Source organism: Taeniopygia guttata, chromosome 15 (assembly GCF_048771995.1).
Source record: "Taeniopygia guttata chromosome 15, bTaeGut7.mat, whole genome shotgun sequence".
NCBI classification, from domain to species: domain Eukaryota; kingdom Metazoa; phylum Chordata; class Aves; order Passeriformes; family Estrildidae; genus Taeniopygia; species Taeniopygia guttata.
The window spans coordinates 4,477,293-4,496,835 of record NC_133040.1 but is presented as its reverse complement, the minus strand read 5'-3'; positions in this window follow the sequence as shown (position 1 = coordinate 4,496,835).

Here is a 19,543-nt window from a genome sequence, read left to right as displayed (position 1 = left end):
GAGGTGTTTAAAGATGGTTTATTGCAAAATCAGTCTCATGAAAGGGTGGGACTGTAAGGTTGTTGCACCCAAAACCATCACATTAGAAGCTTTGCATCAGAAGCCATTATAATTCTAATTGCAATGTCTTTTATAAAGTTCTTATCCAATCAGCACCTTCCACAGAGCTCATTAGCATCTTCATAACCAATTGCTAATTGCTGAGTTTTACACGATTTACAGCAATGCATATTTTTCTATCCAATCACTTAACTACAGGAACTTACTGCTGTATCTTCTACTTTTTATCAACTCTCTAACAAGTTCTGTTGCTAAACTTTAATTGTATTCTACTCTCTTGGCTTAGCATATTTGTTCACTTATATGAGGCCTATTTCTACTTGCTTAAAACATACTTCTGCTGAAACTACAACTCTTTATTCTTATTTTTGTCTTTTTCACTAGTCTATTCTACAGGTTCAAGCCTTCTCCAAGGTCTTAGGTCAAACCCTGTATCCATCTCTATCTCTGAGCTTGTGTGTTGGAGGCCTTGGGAGCTCTCTGTGCTTGCATTCCCCCCACAGGATCAGTAGGGCCACTCCACAGAGATATTCCCACCTTGCTGCCCCAGGGATGTGGGGCATGGGATCTTCTGGGCCTCTCCCAGCACTGCCTCCAATAAAACTTTCTTCTTTCAGATGTGTGCTTTTACTGCCTCATGCTTGCAAAACACGTCGTGATTGTTGGGTTAGACACAGCCAAAATGTGATGCTGGAGCTCTCTCTGGGTATCAACATTTGTGGGCACAAGGAGATGCAGGCACCACATGTGGGACCTCAATTCTTGCAAAGCTTTTTGTCTGCCTGGAGCCACCCCCAGGGAATCACCCAAACGTTGCATTAAATCACACAGAACATGCAGCGCTCCAGGATTGATGAGTAAATTGCATTTTGAGTCAAGGAACACAACAATTACACTGTATTTAGCTGTCATCTGCATTGTGCTTTCCCAGCTTTGCTGTCCCACTGCTGACCATGTAATCATCTAATCCCCATCGAGTGATTCCCATGTAATTAGAGGGGCAGTGGTTACCCTGTAAGTAAAGAGGTCTCCCCAGAAATGCCTGCCAGGCATCTCAAAGAGGATTAAGGAGAACTAAACTCCCATGGAAAATTCCTTCTTAAGTGTTGGGAGGAAAGCCTCAAGCTTCCAACTCCACTCATTTCTTCAGATTTGGTTTTTGGCTCTTTGGGGTTATTATGAGACACTGAGATTCTGTGATGGGTTTTGGGGTTGGAAAACCAGGCAGATCCCTGAGGATACAGCCCTGTGGTATGAGGAGCAGGGAGGCCATCAGTGTCATCACTTGTCACAGCAGTAAAATCTGGGATAAGGCAAAGGAAAGGTGGTGGAAGGATCCAATACAGCCCTTTCCTCCTCTGTTGAAGGAGTTTGTCAGCGTGGCAATTCCATATGGCAATGCCATTTCCATGGGCAGGACTGGGAGGAGTCAGGATGGGAAAGGAAAAGGTGATCCCAGCCTGGATGTGGATGTGCCTGTTCTACCTCAAGCTTCTACTTTTCCCCAAGTGGCCCAAAACAACACCAGGAGCTGTCAAGAAGAAGGTTGTCCTCTCCCTTTGATTGTGATTTTATGTGCCAAAGAGCTTGATGTGTTTTCTTTGATTTCTTTTCTTATGGATTTATTTCTTAGCCAAGAATAATAATGCTGACGATAACAATAAACAGCAACATTAGGAGAAAAATTACATTTGTCAGTGGATAAATTGGACAAAAGAGCTTGCAAAATTCACCCTAATCAGAGCTAAACTGGCAATTCTTCCCTGTGAGGATGGGGAAGAGGGGGCCCAGAGAAATTGTGGCTGCTCTTGGATCTCTGGAAGCGTCCAAGGCCAGGCTGGATGGGCTTGGAGCAACCTGGGACAGTGGGAGGTGTCCCTGCCCATGGCAGGGCTTGGCACTGGATGGGCTCTAAGATCCCTTCCAACACAAACCATTCCATCATTCTTTAATAAGAACCCTTGAAACTTGAGGAGGACCATCCCCAACCAATCCTCTGGTGGTTTTCCATAACCCCACTGAGGGTGTTGGGGGTGGGCTGGGGCTGGCTGCTCCTGCTCCCAGCCTGGGGACAGGGAGGATGGAACCAGAGCCCAGGAGAGGAGGGAACTGGCCTCCAAAGGGATCTCCAGAGGAGGAGCAGAGCTGCTGAGGTGGGGAGAGGGCAGTGGAGGCCCGTCCTCCCCACGAGCAGGGAGTCTGGTGAGGAAAGGAGCCGTGCAACATCACCAGGCACAAGGCAAACAGGCCTTTAGGGATGAAGCAGAATAAACAAGAGCAGGCTGAGCAATTCCTCAGAGCAGGAAACCCAACCTGTGCTGAGAACACCTTTGAAAGAGAGAGCAGCAATTCCAGGCTGTGGTCACAATGCTGTTTTTCCAGCTGCCTCCCTGGGCTCAAACACTCCCTGCTGGGTACCTGGGGAGGATTGTGATGCCCTGAGAGGCACAGAGAGTTCTTTGTCTGCCCCTATCCATCACTCCACATTTCAGGTTTCACCAGCCACAGTGCTGGGTGGGTTTTGAGATGACTTTTCCCCACCAGCAGCCCCCAAACTTGCACTGGTGAAGCTTTTCCTACAGGCTTGTAGGGGGCAAAGTCACCCCTCTGCTGCTCAGGCTGCTCCCACGGCAGAGCCAACCTCCCAAAAATTGCTGTTGTGCCTCGAGGGCTGAGGGAAAAAAATAGCCCAAAGCCTCAGGATCCTTGTCCATAAATCCAGCCCACAATATCATAGATTTTACAGTGCTGCCAACTCTGACAATTTTATGATGGGTCTCATGTGATTTGCAAAAGTGTGGTTTAGTTTTTTCTCTTAAAATTTCCAGCTCCTGGAGACCAGTGAATATATGAGGTTCTCAAAGGATTCTGAGTCTTTCCCCCACTGCCCAGTTTTTGATTTTTTTTTGTTTGATTTTAGAACTTACTGTAAAGTTGGAAATTTTACTGGAGAGAAAAGGTGAGGCAGAGAAACCACGACTTGGGGAGGTGGGGCTAGAGCTCATCATGGCTCAAAAGTACTTAGTTTTGGGGGTTTTAAAAATTTGATTGTTTGCTTTTAAAAATTATTTTCTCTGTTAAAGTCAATGCTTTTCTTGCATTACTTTTGACTAATAAAAATGACAAAGTTGAAGTGAGTGGCAAATGTTCAGAGAGTGGTTTGAATAAATTCCCACCCCCAAAGATGGATGATACTTCATTCAAATTTAGATTTTACTCTTTCAAAATTTCCATTGAAATTTTCCAACCTGAAGTCATTTGGGAGGGACACGTTTCACTTGAACCCATCACACCCAGGGGCTCCAATATTTCCTGCTTCCTTTTTTTTGGTTGATACAAATCGTTCAGACTCAGTGCCTGGTTCTGGCTGTGAGCTTTGGAGATTTTGCCCTGCAAGGACCCAACTACAGAAGAGTGGATTTAAAAGTGTTCCTGAGACAAATAAAGGCAGAAATAAAGGTACAACATTTTCCACAGTCAATCAGAAGGGCTGGTTTGAACATCCTGGCTCAAACTTTTCCTGAGAACACCTGGGAAAACACTATTATTATTATTATTATTATTATTATTATTATTATTATTATTATTATTACCACCATCATCATAATCACCATCATTATCATTATCATTATATTCTAATACTAAATCATTAAAATACTTTAATAATTTATATTTTATTATAATTTAATAACACATTTTACTGATTTAGTATTTATTTAAATTATTATAATATTTCAGTCAAGAATAATTATTTATTATAATTAATTAATATTATTGTTATTGCAATAATCTCTCTGTTTGGTGGGAGGTGCCATGTGGAGAATGCCTCTACCAATGTGTGCCTGTGTCCCCGTGGTGCTGTGGTGATGTCCCTGTCACCGACCCTAAATGCACCACTGACCCTAAATGCATATTTCCCTTCAGCTTTTCCTCAGAGCTGCACTGCCATGAATCAGGAATTTGTTTGCTGCCCCTGGGTCTTTCCATTCTCCTGGAAAAGCCATGAGATGGAATCCCAGCTCCTCTTTTCCTACTCTTGGTGTGTGGGATTCCAACCCCTCCTTTAAAATCCCGCTCCTGCAGCCCAGGGTGCAGCTGCTCTGCGCTCCATGCTCGGCTCCTGCCCCACTTGTCCTGCAGAGCTTCTTTCCAGCTGGTTCAGGGCTTTGCCTTGCAAACTGGGGGAGTTCTCCAGTTTTTTGGGATCCATCTGAGCAGCAGCTCTGCTTTCCAGTGTTTTGCTCCCTGAACTGGGTGTGCTGTCCCATCATCCCAGTCTTCAATAAATGAAGTTATTGCAAATCATCAGTGCCAATACTGATGGTTGAGGGATGCTGCTTGTAGCCAGCCACCACCTGGAATTTTGGCTGCTACAGATCCCCCTTGGCATCTGTTGGCCCAGGAAATGTTCCACCCTCTCTGCTGTCTATTTACCCAGTCCCTGCCTCACCAGTTTGCCCTTGCAGGTCTCTGTTAAAGGCAGTTTCAGGTCCTGATGTTCATCAGAAACTCACACTGGGGTGTGTCCCAGCATTTCCCATCTCCGGAGCACTGCACACCTGAGATGTCTGGCTGCAACTTCTTCATCAGAGCTTTTAATTAGAAAAGAAGTGGCCCACAAACCCCCAGGATGGTTTTTGTGTGGAGAAAGCAGGCCCAGCTGAAGCCTAGTTCCAAAGATGGGTAGAAGGATGAATTTGGGGCTGTTCCAGTAGTGTTGGCTCCCCTGCCTGGATGGGGAAGGGGGGTAAATCCAGACTTGGAGAGCTTTTAATTGAAGGCAGAGGATCCTGTGGGTGTGGGATTTGGGATCTGTGCTGCTGGGGCAGTGGGGAGCTGCTCAGGGAGCCAGGAGTGGCTCTGCACAGACACTACAGGCTGAGTGACAGCCCCAGTATTGATAGGGGGTGCTGCCAGCCCAGGGGAGGATGACAAACCCAGGCTGGCAGTGCCTGCAGCCCTCGCCTACGTGGGGAGCAAAGAACAAAACTCTGGTGTGGGACATTTCCACATGTCCTGCCCTGGGGTTGGGTAGGAAAGCAGGGAGGCAGCACCACCTCATAGCTCCAGGTTGAGGCAACCTTGCACTGCCGGGTGACTTTCAAAGCCTCCAAAAACCCTTGGCAAAGGAGAGTAAATGCCACTGTAGGACCTGTGTGGGTACCTGTGCTTTTTGGGGTGTGTTTAACCAGCACCAAAATGCTGCTTTTAGCCTTGCATGACATCATTGCTTCACTTACAAAGGAGCAGTTGTTCTTTTCTCCTTCATTTTTAACCCAATCACCTGAAACAATAAATTGGCTTTTGTGTAAAGCATCTGCTAGAAGAGGAAGCATCAGAGCTGCTTAGGTTTTGGCATAAATTACATCTTTATATGTATATATATATATATCTATATATCTATATATATATATAGATATAGATATAGATATAGATATAGATATTGTTGCTCAGCCGTAAAGTATATTCAAAGAGGGAATAAAACATGGGGAAGTCAGGAACCAAAAAGAACCAAATGATTCTTAGCTGTGTTATAATACAGCTATTCTATATTTTATTATTATTTAATAATAATTAGAGATAATATCTTTAATATATAATTTAATATTTATTAATAATTAAATTATTTAATATAATAGTTTAATATAATCTATAATTTAAATAATAATTTAAAATCTCAAGTATTTCCCCACTGTCTTCCAGACACTGGGGTTCAGTCTGTGCTTTTACTTGAAGGTTTTGACCCATAAGGAAGGGAGCTCTGGGCCTGAGCAGGATTATCACCCTCCCAGGGCATTCCTGAGCCTGATATGGGATTATTTTTAAGTTTGGTTTGCTTGTATTTTTTTTCAATTGTCACAGCTGTGACTAAAGTACAGGAAAATGAGATGTCCTTTCTCACCTGGTCGTGGCAGCTTTTAGGGTTTTTAACAGCTTGATCAGCTATTGATGGATGGGGCAGAAGCCCCTTGGATCACTCGCTGAAAGCTGCACTCTCCAGGACAGAATCCCTGGAGAATTTCAGCACAGGTAACTCTGCCTGAGAGCTGCAGCAGGCTGGGATGGGACAGTAGCTAAATATAACCTAAATTAGGGCTTCATCTGGAGAGTTTGGGAGCCAGGAAAAGTTGAACAGGCACTATTTAAAGAATGAATTGACTGGAAGAACTCTCCAAGTTCAATGGCATTTCACTGAGGACCCTCAACATTCAACCTGAAATTCTTCTGGGTTTTTGTTGCAGGTGGTTGAATTTTGCTTGTGAAGACCCCAAAAGACAACTGCAGAGGCCCATTTCTTTAGGAAATTAAGCTACTCCTAACTCTCTGCACCAACTATTCCTTAACCAGAAGCTTTTATCCATCAGTTTTGTCCATAGCAGGGGTGCTGCTGGGAATTCCAGCAGGAAGATTCTTTTAGATAGACAGGCCCACAAAGAGTTAGGTTGGAGAAAAAAGTCATGTGGGTTTTTTTTATTATTATTTTGGTTTTTTTTTGCTTAATCCATCCTGATGAAGTTCAGCGCAGCAGAAATGTATTTATTGAATGCTGTGCTGTGGGGATCTGTTCTCCTTCAGGACAGAAGAGTGGGATAACAGGGATAATGATTTGTATATTAGGGATAATAGAAAGCACAGCCATTGTCCAGACCTGGCTTGTGCAACTCACTTGGGATTCCATCAAGGACATGATCCTTGCCTGGAGGAGAGGGATTAAATGGGAGGATGAAAATGGCAGAGCCAGGAAAACCCCCCCGGACTCCAGTAAAGACAAGCCAACGCTGCTCTCTCCTCACACTTGGGAGTGACCCTGGCAGGAGATGCTCCCTTGATTCCCAACCTTTCCAAAGCACTCGTGGCAAGGAGCAGCTCAGTGGTGCCACGACCCTGAGCTGTCCCCTGCTCCCATGGCTGGTGCTGGTGCTGAAGGGACTCTTTCTCAGTGTCACTGATGGCCCTGACCTTTATGTTCAGCCCGAGCTGGAGCTCAGCGAGCTCCCCCTGAGTGGGGAGGGATCAGCCTGGGAGAGCTGGCACTGCTTCCTCCCCATCCACCTCCTCCTGGCTTCCCCTGGCATGGAAAAACCCTCAAGCTACCTGCCTCCCTCCCTTGAAGCCAAGGGGATGAGGGGAAATGGCAGAAAATCCCTTACATTGCTGTGATTTTTGGAGACATAAAAGCTTCTCTTTGAGAGCAAATACTTTTTTTAAAAAAATCTTTTTCCAACCCCCCCTTCTCCTTCTCGTGGCATTAGGGCTCAAGAAATTCCTTGGAAAATAATTTGTCAAGGCCCTGCCTGATCAAAGACATATATAAAAGGACCCTTTTTTTTCAAGGGGAAAAACTCCCCCTCCGAGCTCAGAATGAATTGGCAATTCATTTACCAACTGTCAGATAAAGTAGCTCAATCCCTATCACGTCTTTAGCTGGAGCTGTGGCCAGAAGGAAGCAATTCCCGGCCCACTGTGCGTCCATGTTTGGGGTATGTTAGTGATTAGAGTATTCCTGCCTGGGGGATGCAGAAAGATATGACTCAGATTCACAAAAGAGCCATAAATCTCCCTCCTTTTATTCAAAATGTGTGTTTTATAGCCATTTCCTGGCCAATTTCTGCCTCGGATAAATATGTAACATATCTGTGTGTGTAGAGTTTTTAGGGCTGAGTGTTGGGCTTCTTCTCAAGAGCCAACTGCCTGCTCAAAGCAGCAGAGAGCCACAGTCAGCTTTTTCCTTTTATTCACAGAAAGTTCCTTCGTTAAGCCTCAATTGCCTGTCCTGGTGGCACCTGCTCCTGTTCTCCTTGAGCTGCGGTCCCTGGAAAGGGCTGGGTGGGAGATAGGATCTGGAGGACCCCAAAATGGTCATCCAGGCTCCAAGACAGGATCAGTCAGGTTGGAAGGACAATGTAGGGCTGAAGGAAAAGGCAGGAGGAGATGGACAGCATGGAGGAAAAGTCAAGGCAGGGAATTCCCCCAGCAGAAATGTCCAATATCTGTAACTGTGCCTGCAGCCCTTCACTGGAATCAGCTGAAGTAGCTGGGAAATGCTCCCCAAGACCCATTTGCTCTTCATGTTCAGGCAGAGGATGAGTTCCAGGAAGAAGGAAGAACAACAGGAACAACTGTGCTCCTGGAGAGCAACAGCACTCAGCTGCCCATCGGTGTCCTGCTCTTCCAAGTCACGCAGAAAGCTGATTCCCCTCACCGAAACAACAGGAAAACCCATCCTCTTTGCAGGAAAGCAGTAAATTTGGGGGTCTGGCATTGCTGGTACTTTATTTTTAGCTCTTCCTTCTAATCCTTTAAGCCTGTAGTTCCTTTCTGTTTCCTTTTCCCCTAAACCAGGAGCTGCAATCGCTTGGCCCTGGTTCAAAGTCTCAAAGCCAAGGGCAAAGCTCCCAGATCCCAGAGCAGTCTGTGAGGGGCCTGAGGTTTATCTCCTGGAGGGTTTGATCTCAAAGCTGCTGGAGTTGGTGGGAATCTCACCCCCAGCCCTCAGGAGCTTTGTTTTACCCTGCCCTCAAACATACCCAGCCTATCTGGCAGTACCCTGGGTGCACGTGGCGTTCAAAAATAACACGTCTGGCTGCAAGAAACAGCCTCAAAATGTTTCCTAAACTTTGGCCCAAAGCTAGAATTGATCTCAGATACCCAGTGTGATGCCTTGAGTGGAATACAAAGCCAGAAAAACACGGATTAATGACAGGGGTTGATGGCAATTTCTCTTAAATTTCTCCTAAAGGTGGGTGGCAGAGGAAAATATCACTTGTTAGAGTGAGATTTGTGTTATAGCTGTGCTCTGGATGCTCTTCAGGAGGGAGGCACTGCCAGGCTGCTCTTTTTCTGCTCTTTGCTGTTTTTCAGTGATTTTTGGGAGCCTCACACATCAGGTTTGTCTCCTTCCAGGTGAATAATCGTGTGGCTCTCAGTGCCAGGAGATGTTGATTCCTTTGAATTACCTCCCTTTGCATCAGGCACTGCTGGTCCTGGGGTCATTTATCAGCAGGGGAAAGAGCTTCTAGAGATCCCCCAAATTTAGCAATTCTCTACTTAAGGTGACACTTTGATTTCAAACAAGGAACCAGCAGATCTGAAACCTTCCACACAAGTGTCTGTCAGCTCTGCCTGCAGCTTTCAGCTGAATTTATTTTTTTTCTCCTCGTGGTATCTCCATTTCAGGCCCCCTCATGTAAACATTTCGAAGCACATGCTGGTTTTAACAATGATTCATCCTATTAAAGTCCAAGTGGCTCCTCACAGGATGCTTTCCAGAACTAGGCAATGGATATAAAAAGGGCAGGGACCACGACTTCCCTGGGCTATCTCAAGTGCCTGATACTTCAGACACAACAGGCTCAGTTGCACAGGAGTTGGGCTCTCTATTAAAGCTGCTTAGAAATAGGATTTATAGGTGTTTTTTTTTTTTTTTTCCCTCTAGGAAATCCTCTTTGTTCAAACATCCCAAACAGGCTCAGCTTGTTGGGGTTTCAGGCAGCTCCAGGGTGGTTCAGAGCAGGGGTCTCATGCGAGGGAAGGGGAGCAGGATGTGATTTTTTGCACAGCAGGGTTTATTATCAGCCATAAAACAAAATAGTCAAGCTGAGAAACGCCAATTTTCCAGCTTTTGACCCAAACATTTGGTGCTCAATAGATACAACACATAAAAGGGCTTTCCCCCCCTGATTTGTGCCACTTTTTGTGGCAGGGGAGGGCCTGGCTGGTCCCAGCTCAGCACAGGAATTTGGGAAGCTCCTGGCTCTGCCTGGGGAGCACATGCAGCCCTGGAGAAGGTCCCTGCCTGTGCTCAAGCATTTCAAATGTCACTGGGAAGTGGCCTCTGTGCCCAGAGGGCTCTGTGACCCCGGCTGGGACAGCTCAGGTGCTGGCACGGGGATGTCCCAGTGCTGTGAGGGCTCTCAGGAGCCTCTGGGGACAGGGAGCAGCCAGGGAAGGGGGACAAGGAGCATCCCTGGATCATACCTTTATTTATTTTTGTGGAAGACTATCAAAGCTCTCTCAGAAATGAAATTTTTTTTTTGGGATCACCTTGTGGATTTAGGCAGAGAAGCTCAGGGAATTTTGGGGGATGTCTCTGGGAGGTTTTCCAGGCATCCACGACCTTCACTGCCCGTCCCCTCTTCTGGCTGGGCCTCAGCCAGCCCTGCCTGGCTTTGTCAGGCTGCTGCTAAGCCTGAGCTCTTCCCTAAAATAGAAATTAAAAATGCTTTCATTGATTTTTTAAATGATTTTTTACAAGCTGAAATGGAGCAGGCGTGTTACAAACAGTGTGTTTTTCATGAGACACTTAAAAGCCAAAAAAAAAAAAAAAAAATTGTCCAGAAATGAAGCTATGACAAAATTAATCTTTTTCCTTACAAGATGATTCAATGCAGAGAAGTGTTTTACTTCTTTAGTGATTTATCATCTGTCTTCAAATAGACCAGGTAATTTAAGGTAAAAAATTATCATTCTGTTGAAAAATCACTTTTTCTTCCTGGAGAATAAAAACTATTTCAAGAAGAAAAGCTTTCTCTGAGTACCAGGAAAGTGCTCCTGGAGATGTTGTGCAGACAGGGAAAAGAAGTGAAGAGAGCTGATTTTATATATTTATATGAAGTATTTTAAGGTCTCTTTAAATTATTTTTTAATCTGCTTGATTGGTGGACAACCAAACAGAGGTAGAGATGCCAACATGATATTTTTGAGGGGAGCTGCTAACTCATCAGACATTTGTAGAAGATATCTATGGACCCTTGGGACTTCTGCAAAAAGAAAATTGATAGCAGGACATGACCAGGAAAAACAGAGAAAATCCAAAAGCCCTGAGCATGCTTTAGGAAAAAAAAATATAGAATTTGCAGGAAAAGCCTCAAGATGCTGGTGGTGAGGCTGAGTGAGGGAACACCTGGGGAAGATTGATTAAGAGACAGCCAATGTGTGCCTGTGATTTATGAGGAGTGGGCCTGGCTTTAGTAGGAGTTTTTGGGAGATATTGCTGCTATGGTGCAGGACAGAAAGCTCCTGGATGCAATCGAGTTCCCAGACTGTCAAACATCACTTGATAAGGTTCCAGGAGGGAGATTATTCACTCAGAGAGGGGGAAACAGACTAAGAGGTCAAAGAAGCTGTGGGGCAGAAACCTGCTTGGAGAATTCTCTCAGTGCATCCAACTCAATAGAAACATGTGTGTAAAAATATAAATACATATCTATCTGTCTCCATCTGTCTGTCCATCTAATTATTTACCTAAAACAGCCACTCCTGCTCCTCCTTCCTGGCAGCAAGGAGCAATTCCCTGTGCTTGAATCCTGCCTGCTTCAGCTGGGAGAAGATTATTTTAGGGATTCACTCCCAGGAGGCCCCTTTGGACTTGAGTTTTGGGTTGGTTTTTTTGCTCCTCTGTGTGTTGGATGGTGGAGCTGGGATCAGGGGGTGCTAGCTGTGGTTTTTATCCCATTGTAGGTTTAGAACTTAAGGCATCAAAAGATTTCTGGGATTTATGAGGCAGCTTTAGGCCTTCCTCCTTTCTCTTTTGTCCTAACAGCCTGGCTTTTCAATATGACCCAAAACCCATTCTGATGTCTCACTGGATGGCTTCAGAAGTGGGAGATGCAGAGAGCCATCCCCGCTGTTTTAAGCACTTACACTGTGGCCAAGGCACTGAATTCCCCTTTTTAAGGTGTGATGAATAACCAGACCCTGCCTGAAGGATGCTTAAATGAGCACACAGTGTTTTCCAGCTGGATAAAGACAGCGAGCAGATAAGAGAGGTTGATAACTTTGGCTTTTGGGAGTGATCAATGGCCTCAAGATATGCCTTACAAATGTTGGCAAAATGAAGGATTTTGAGCATCCCTGGAGCTTGCAGTGCTTGAGAGTCTGGAATGTGCACTGCCTTTCAAATGGATCAGTGGAGATTTCTGTAATGTAATCTCTGGCTTTATTTGTTTCCTTGCTATTTGGAATTCTCTGGGGAATCAGAAGGGCTGGGCTGTGTTCCCTGTCCTTTGATAAGGTTGTATCTTTTGGAATTTCACTTTTGGAGGTGGAGGATTGAGAGATGTGTCCAGAAGGGAGTGAGGCAGAGGCCAGCAGCTTCAGGGACTTCTGCTCTCACTGCACACCAGGTACTGCTGCTTCCTTCTGCTCTGCTCCCCAGAGCCTAAACAATGAGAGCTCTTCAATTCCTGATCAATAATCACTCCTCTTGGCACAAAAATGGGCACTTCTGATGCCATCCAGCGAGACATCAGAATGGTTTTTGGGTCATACTGAAAATCCAGGCTGTTAGGACAAAAGAGAAAGGAGGAAGGCCTAAAGCTGCTTCATAATTCCCAGAAATCTTTTGATGCCTTCAGTTCTAAAGCTACAATGGGATAAAAACCACAGCCAGCAGAAGAATATGGGACAGTGCTTCCCTGGAGCAGAAGAATATGGGACAGTGCTTCCCTGGAGCAAGGAACCAGCTGGGAACTTAGGCCAGATACAGTAATGGCATCACCTTGGCATGCCAAAAAAAGCCTGAGCTGGCCTTGGTTTGTGGTGGTGAGGGAGGATCTCACTGCCCTATGACCTGTGGTAAGTCCACTTCCAAAGTGTTCTCTTTGATGGGGGTACCTAAACCCCTGAATTGAAGTTTTTCCACTTAGGAAGAGACCCCACATGGTCAATGGCCCATACACATATGGGAAAGGTCCAAAGTCAATGGGACCATTAGGAAAAAAAAGGGAATTCCAGACAAAACTCTTGCCTGAGAGCACAGTCAGATGGAGGCAGTTGCCAAGAGGGCCACAAAGGCCTCATGTGCTTTTAGGATGCAGTTAGACATTTTCATAGGAAAATAACTGCATGTGGGACTCTCACAGGGAAAGGAGGGGAATGCCACGCACTAAGTGGCAGCAGGGACGTGTTTTGGGGCTCACAGCTCTGTTTGAGACCAGTCACCTGTGATCTGTGTCCTGATCTTCACTCCTGCCTGAAAGGGGTTTTTTCAGCAGAGTCTCACTCTGGTTTGGTTCATGTGAAGATGTTTGGACCAGTTCCTGGGAAGAGCAGGCCTGGACAGAGTGGGAACAGGGAACAGGGAACAGGGACGTGTTTTGGGGCTCACAGCTCCAAAGAGACCTGCCACCTGTGATCTGTGCCCTGATCTCCTTCACTCCAGCCTGGAAGGGGTTTTTCCAGCACATTCCCACTCTGGCTTGGCTCATGTGAAGCTGCCTTGCATCAGCTCCTGGGAAGAGCAGGCCCAGATGGAGCAGAGGCCAAAAAGCTTTTCTGGGGGAATGTCCCTGGGAGCTGCTTCCTCTTCCTCCATCCAGCTCCTGCATTTTCCTCCATGCACCACCACCATCAACCTGCAGGAAAAGATTCTAAACCCTCAAAATACACCTGGGAGCCTTTACCTCGCGTGTCACAGGATTTGCAGTGCTCTCCCAGGGCAGAAGGAGATGACTCCAGTGTGACCCCATCCCCACAAATATTTTCCTTGAAAATTAACTTTATCTGAGCCCAGAACAGCCCAGGGAGAGAGTTCTGCCTCTGAGACAGATCTGGGGTTCTTGCACTCAGGGCTATGGGAGTCCTTGGCAGCTTATTTTAGCAATTTAAAATTTCTGCCTCAAGTTTAAGCTACTCATCCAGGCTTTTTTAAAATAAACATGTGTCCTTCAGCTCCTGGAGGCTCCACAGGTCACCAGAAAATACAGAGGGAGCATGTGGTGCTTGTAGGGATGCCCCAGCAGTGCAAAACAATGCTCTGGCTCTGGGTGAGGACAGGGAGCTGGCACAGACTCAGATTTCTGCTCGGAGCCTCTCGTAGGCCGAGACAGAAAGATAAACAGAAATGGGAAACAGTGGCTGGAGCGACACAAATGCAGCTTCTCCTCTGATATTTGCTCCTGGGGGTGGTTGCATTCCTTCAAAGCGGAGAGCAAGTCAACAACAAGACAATAATCATCACAGCAGCAATAAAAAACGTGTCCACTCGGCCTGTTTCCTAAATCCTGCTCTGGCAGGGGCTGGGGCTGCTGCTGCTGGTGCTGCAGCCCTGCTGGGAAGCGATAAGGAGACACAACCTCTGCACTTGAAAGTGCACTGGAAATAGAAAGGGAGATAGAGAGAGCTCTGCAAGAGCTTCCCCCAGGGCTGGCTGGGGGCTCCAGCAGCCAGGAGCCCCCTGGAGCAAGCTGAGAGCAAATTCTCTGTTGTGTCTGATGGACACAGGGTCAATGCGCTCCTCAAACCCGGAGCAGCTCTGCTGTCACCAAACTGGCTGGGACTGGGCCTCGGGGGGTGGACAGCACTGGCACAGCCAAGCTTTGCAGCAATTTGGGCCAGACCTGCCTTTCATTTTGGGTGTAAGGGAGCTCTGGAGTCACCAGTGTCAGAAAAGTGATGGATATTACACAGAATGTACAGAAGGAATTGTTCCCTGGCAGGGTGGGCAGGCCCTGGATCCCTGGCAGTGTCCAAGGCCAGGCTGGACAGAGTTTGGAGAAGCCTGGGACAGTGGAAGGTGTCCCTGCCGTGGCAGGGGGTGGAATGAGATGAGTTTTAAAGTCCTTGCCAACCCAAATCATTCCATGGATTCCTCAGCAGAAAGTTCCACGATCACCCAGGTGCAATGACAAAGACAAACTCCTCGTTCTGTTTGGAAAACAGAAGCTTTGGGTGGCTTTTGGGTCATCACATGTGGCCCCTCCTGGGCTCTGTTGCTTTTTCTCACTGCTCATTTCAGATGACAAACCCTTCCAAAGCAGCACCTAGAGAGGCTGGCAAGCCAGCAGCAGGGAGCTTTTCCAGCAGATGTGGCTCTCCAGACTCTTGGCTTTCCCTGCACTTGGTGAGGTACTCAGGAGAGGGAAGGAGCCTCCCTGAAGCCAAACCTTTGCCCACAGATCAGCAAAACCCCATCCTACTGAACATCAAACATTTGTTTCGACCTCAAGGGAACAACCAGACCTTGGCCATGAGATAGGATGAGCTCATGGTGTTTGTCTGCAGCAAATTTCAAGCAATCTCTGGTGCTGGGCATGTGCTGAGCATCAAATTTAGCTCAACGTTCTGAGAGATGCCTCCCCCAGAACTGCTCCTGTGCTGGGTGTAGCTCATTCTCCCTGTGCTTTTTCATTTTCCAGCAGTGATTTGAGTTCTGCACCTGCTCATCTGTTTTCCAGAGGTGAATTCAGGAGCTCGGTAGCTACATGAGAATATCTAATTCCTTTTTCCACCCTGCTCCTGCCCTCCAAAACAAACAGCAGCAGGCAACACAAGCACTGCTTTCCATGAATTGTTCTGCTCTGTTTTCGAAGAAGAGACCTGGGAAAATCTGTGGAAACTTTCTCGCTGGCCCAAGTGAGTAGAGAGAAAGAAAAACATTGCTCCAGAGTCAAAATTGAAATGGTTTTGGTTTTTCTTGTGTTCAAAGATGAACAGGAAAGGCAATACACGAGGGAAAAGGGATTGGCTGCTGTAGAAACCACAAAAAAGCTTTCGAGGACCTGGCTCCAATCCTGCTGTGCTTGGATGAGCTGCTGGTTCACAACCTGAGTGTCACCAAGAGTCAGGCACGATCAGCTACTCTGCAAAACATAAAACTGTGGGGCAGGGAAGGGTTCTACAGGTAAAATTCACTGTTGGATGGGGCAGCAAAGAGGCAGCTGCTGTTTGGTCAGAAGTACTTCAGTCTGGAGCTGAGCTTCCTAAATCTCTGCTATAATCCAAGCCTTGTTCTTCCTCTTGCACCCCGCCCAGGATCAAAGACAGGCGAATAAAATAAAAGGAAGTGGTTGAAATGGTCTTGAAAGAGGAAATTCTTGTCTAATTCCAGGCTGTGGCAGAGGCTGTGTGTTCTGCCTGGGGAGGCTCTCTCATCTCCCAGGCCTGGAAAAGCCATTGGCAGTTTTGAATCTAGAACTAAAGACTTCCTCCCCTCTGGCCCCAAAGATGGAGAAAAAAGAGGAGTGTTTTTGTGCATGGAAAGGGTGGCTGGTTCCACAGGAGGAATCCTGTCTTGGCTGTTTGGGAGGCAGGATGTCAGCCTCAGAAGGCCCAGAGATTATTTTGGAAAAGCAAGCTTCAGGTTTCTCATCTGCAGCACATGGATGTGCTTCACCTCCTTCTCCTCCTCCTTTGTGCCTTTCCTGCCAGGGTGTTCCCAGCCCTCCTGGTGGCCCTGTCCCCAACCCTGGGGCACAATGTCACTGTGTCCCTGTTGGCAGCAAAGCTCCTGGCACAGGAGGGTGAAGCTGGAGGCTGCTTTCCTCTTCCCAACCTCCTTGTGGAGCTTCTCTGCTGGCAAACCTTGGCTTCTCCAGTTTCCCACACTTCAGCTCATCCACTCCTTCCCTGAGATTCCAAAGTGCTTTGTGGGAAGCCAAAACACCTGCTCTGAACTCGGATCCTGCAGGAAAGTTGGCAGAGATGTCCTTCCTGGAGTGGAATGATGATTTTGTTTTTAAATTGCAGGTACACAGGATTCTTTCTGTCTCTCCTGAAGTACCTGGCGCTCTGCTTCAGGAATTATCTGGGATGTGCCAGCTTGTGCCCTCTGTCCTGGCTCCCTGAAGGTGCCATCTCCCAGCCAGCATTCCCATCTTGGCTCCAGGAGGTGCCAGTGTCACTCCCAGAGCTCTGTCCCTCCTGCTGGATGAAGAACAGCATCACTGGGCTCTGCCAGCTCTTACTCCAGCCTCATCCAGCCCTGTGAAGTCAGGCCAGGAGTCTGATCTGGAATTAGGCAATGACAGTGAGGACTTAATCTGGTGTACAATTAGTGGTCAGCTCAGCTCCCGAGACACAAGGGAAGAGAGGCAGCTCCTCCTATTTTCCTTTTCAGCAACAGCCCAATAATTCCCTAAATCCAAACTTTGGATCGCTCTGCTGTCCTTTTGGAAAAGGGAACAAAAATAACATCACTAAGCCCACTGCAGCCCCTTGAAGTGGACTCAAATGGAAATAAAAGCCCTTTGCAGAGTGAGCTTTGGATGGATTTTTCACTGAGCATCCAAAAATTCCTTGGAAAGAGCGTGTCGGCCAAAGGCCAGGCTCTGGGCTGTGTACCTGTGCTCTGTCCAGATGGAGGAGAAACAGAACAGATGCAGCAAGATGAGGAGAAGCTTTCAGAGTGTTTTCAGAGCCTCCTGTTCACTGAAAGGGCTGGAAAGTGACTTAGAAAATGAATCCTTTGAACATGAGGAAAAAATTGTCTTGGACAGTGCTACCAGCGCCCTTCCAGGATTCCAGAGGTGGGGAAATGTCATTTGCCTGCAAGGAACTCAACCCAAACTCTCCCTTGGGTCAGCTGCCTCTGCGAGAGGCTGGAGTGGGAGGAGACAAACACATGGGACGTTGAATGAGGCTCTTAAACCTCTAATGAAGGTTAAAGTTGGCAATTATTTGGTGGTTTTTCTTCCTCTGACTTTGCCCAAATGTCCGAGAAGATCTGAGATTGCACTGCTTTCCCAGAGGGGCAAAAGGAAGGGAAATTTGTTGGTGAATACAGATGAAATATAAAGGAAAAATTTGCACTTATTTGGTGGTTTTTCTTCCTCTGACTTTGCCCAAATGTCTGAGGAGATCTGAGATTGCACTGCTTTTCCAGAGGAGCAAAGGGAAGGGAAATTTGTTGGTGAATACAGATGAAATATAAAGGATAACTTTGCACTTCCCATCCCTCTTACACAAGTCGAGGAAAGCAGCACCTCTCTGGCCACAGCATCAGTGGGGCTTCAGCTCCTGAAAAGCAGCTGCTGTGGGCTCTGGATGTGAAAATCAGACTCCATCCCTCTTCTCAATTTTTTACACATTATTGTCTTTCCACTGTGAAGAGAGAAATTTTAAAAGACTGAGATGCACGTAGGTTTTTTTTCTACTCCATTAACTGTGGGCACAGAAAAAGGAAAACCAGACAAGCAGACAAGTACCAGCAATGATTTCCATGGAAACCTGGGGTTTTTAGCAGCTCTGGAGACTGCTGGTGATGTATGCTCACTAAAGGTGAAGTGCTGGCAGCTGGAGCTAGTGCTGAAACCACTGGATCGAACATGGAAATCAACCTGGGACTAATGTTGAGCCTGATGGAAAAACATGGGGCTCACATGAAATACTCACAGGCCAGACAAGCAAATCAGGTAATTTAATAATAATAATAATACTATGGAAGAAACCTGACCAAGAATAAGCAATCTCAGATCTATGGACACCAGAGCCTGGTTTCTGTTTATAATATAGTTTTACAAGCTCCTGGCAGCATTCCTGAGCCTAAAAGTGGTGTTCAGTTCCCTTCCCACTGAAGGCCTGTGTATTCCACCACTGTGGGCTGGTTTGGAATAGCAGGGAGCTGTGCTGGACGTGGCCAGGAACCACATAGGATGGGAGAAGCAGAACTGACAAGTGTAAAAATCTGGATTTACAGAGTCCAGTGATGTATTTGAGCTGCAGCAAGTTGTCAAATGCAACAAGGACTGCATCAATCCAGCCCCAGGCCTTTGTTGTGGAAGATTCTCATTTCCATGAAGGAGACCCTGAGGAAGAGACACTGAGGTTTGAGATCTTACATCATATTTAGTCTCTCATTTTTGCTGTGATTTTTCTCTGTAAATTTAGGAACTTTATCCTTCATTTTCAGCTCACTTTAAATGTGTAAATGGGTGTACAGCTGAACCTGTGAAAAGAAGTGCACACATCTGTCACCACTGATATTATCCAAGGGTTTCTAGGCTTGGATGTCTGATGAGGAAAGATCTGTGTCTTGGATGTGGAGCTGGAAGCAACAGTTAAACAGCAAAAGGAGCTGCAGCCATGAGAAAGGGCACAGGGAGGAGCAGGAGAGATCTTGCTCCTGTTCACTGGGGCAGAGCTGTGGATTTGTACATCAGGACTTGGTGCAGCCATTCCTGGTCTCTGCCCGGGGCTGGGCTGGGCTGCAGCATCCCCTGAAGTGTCTTGGAACATCATCCTGGCAGTGGAAAGAACCTCCTGATATCGTTACTGGTTTGTGGATGTGAGTGGATGGGGAAAGCTGGAGCTGCAATCCAACCCTGTCTCACCTTCCCCTGGGCTTTCCAGGCCAGCAGTGAACCTGGGGGCTGCACTTCTACCCCCACGGATGCAGGGAGCCTGCCTTGGATGGGCTCACCCCCACTTCCCACAGCTGGGCTAAAGAAAAAGGCTGGAACAAACCCTGAGTGTGATGTGGCTTCACAGGGAGCAGACAGAAACACCCCAGTAGGTGCAGAGCAGTGGGAGATTTCATGTATGGAAGTTCTGTGCCTGAAAAGCTGTCTGTCTTCAGCTGTTATCCACTTCCATGAAGGCAGCATGGAGAGGGAATAGCTTTCCTTGCCTTCACAGACATCACTGCTGCACCAGCACGGCAGCAAAACTGGCTCAGGGTGCAGGGAGGGAGGGGAAGTTGTCTCTTCAGAGAGACAAGCAGACAGACAAGCAGACAGCGAGCCAGCTTTCCTCTGTTCTGTGTAGA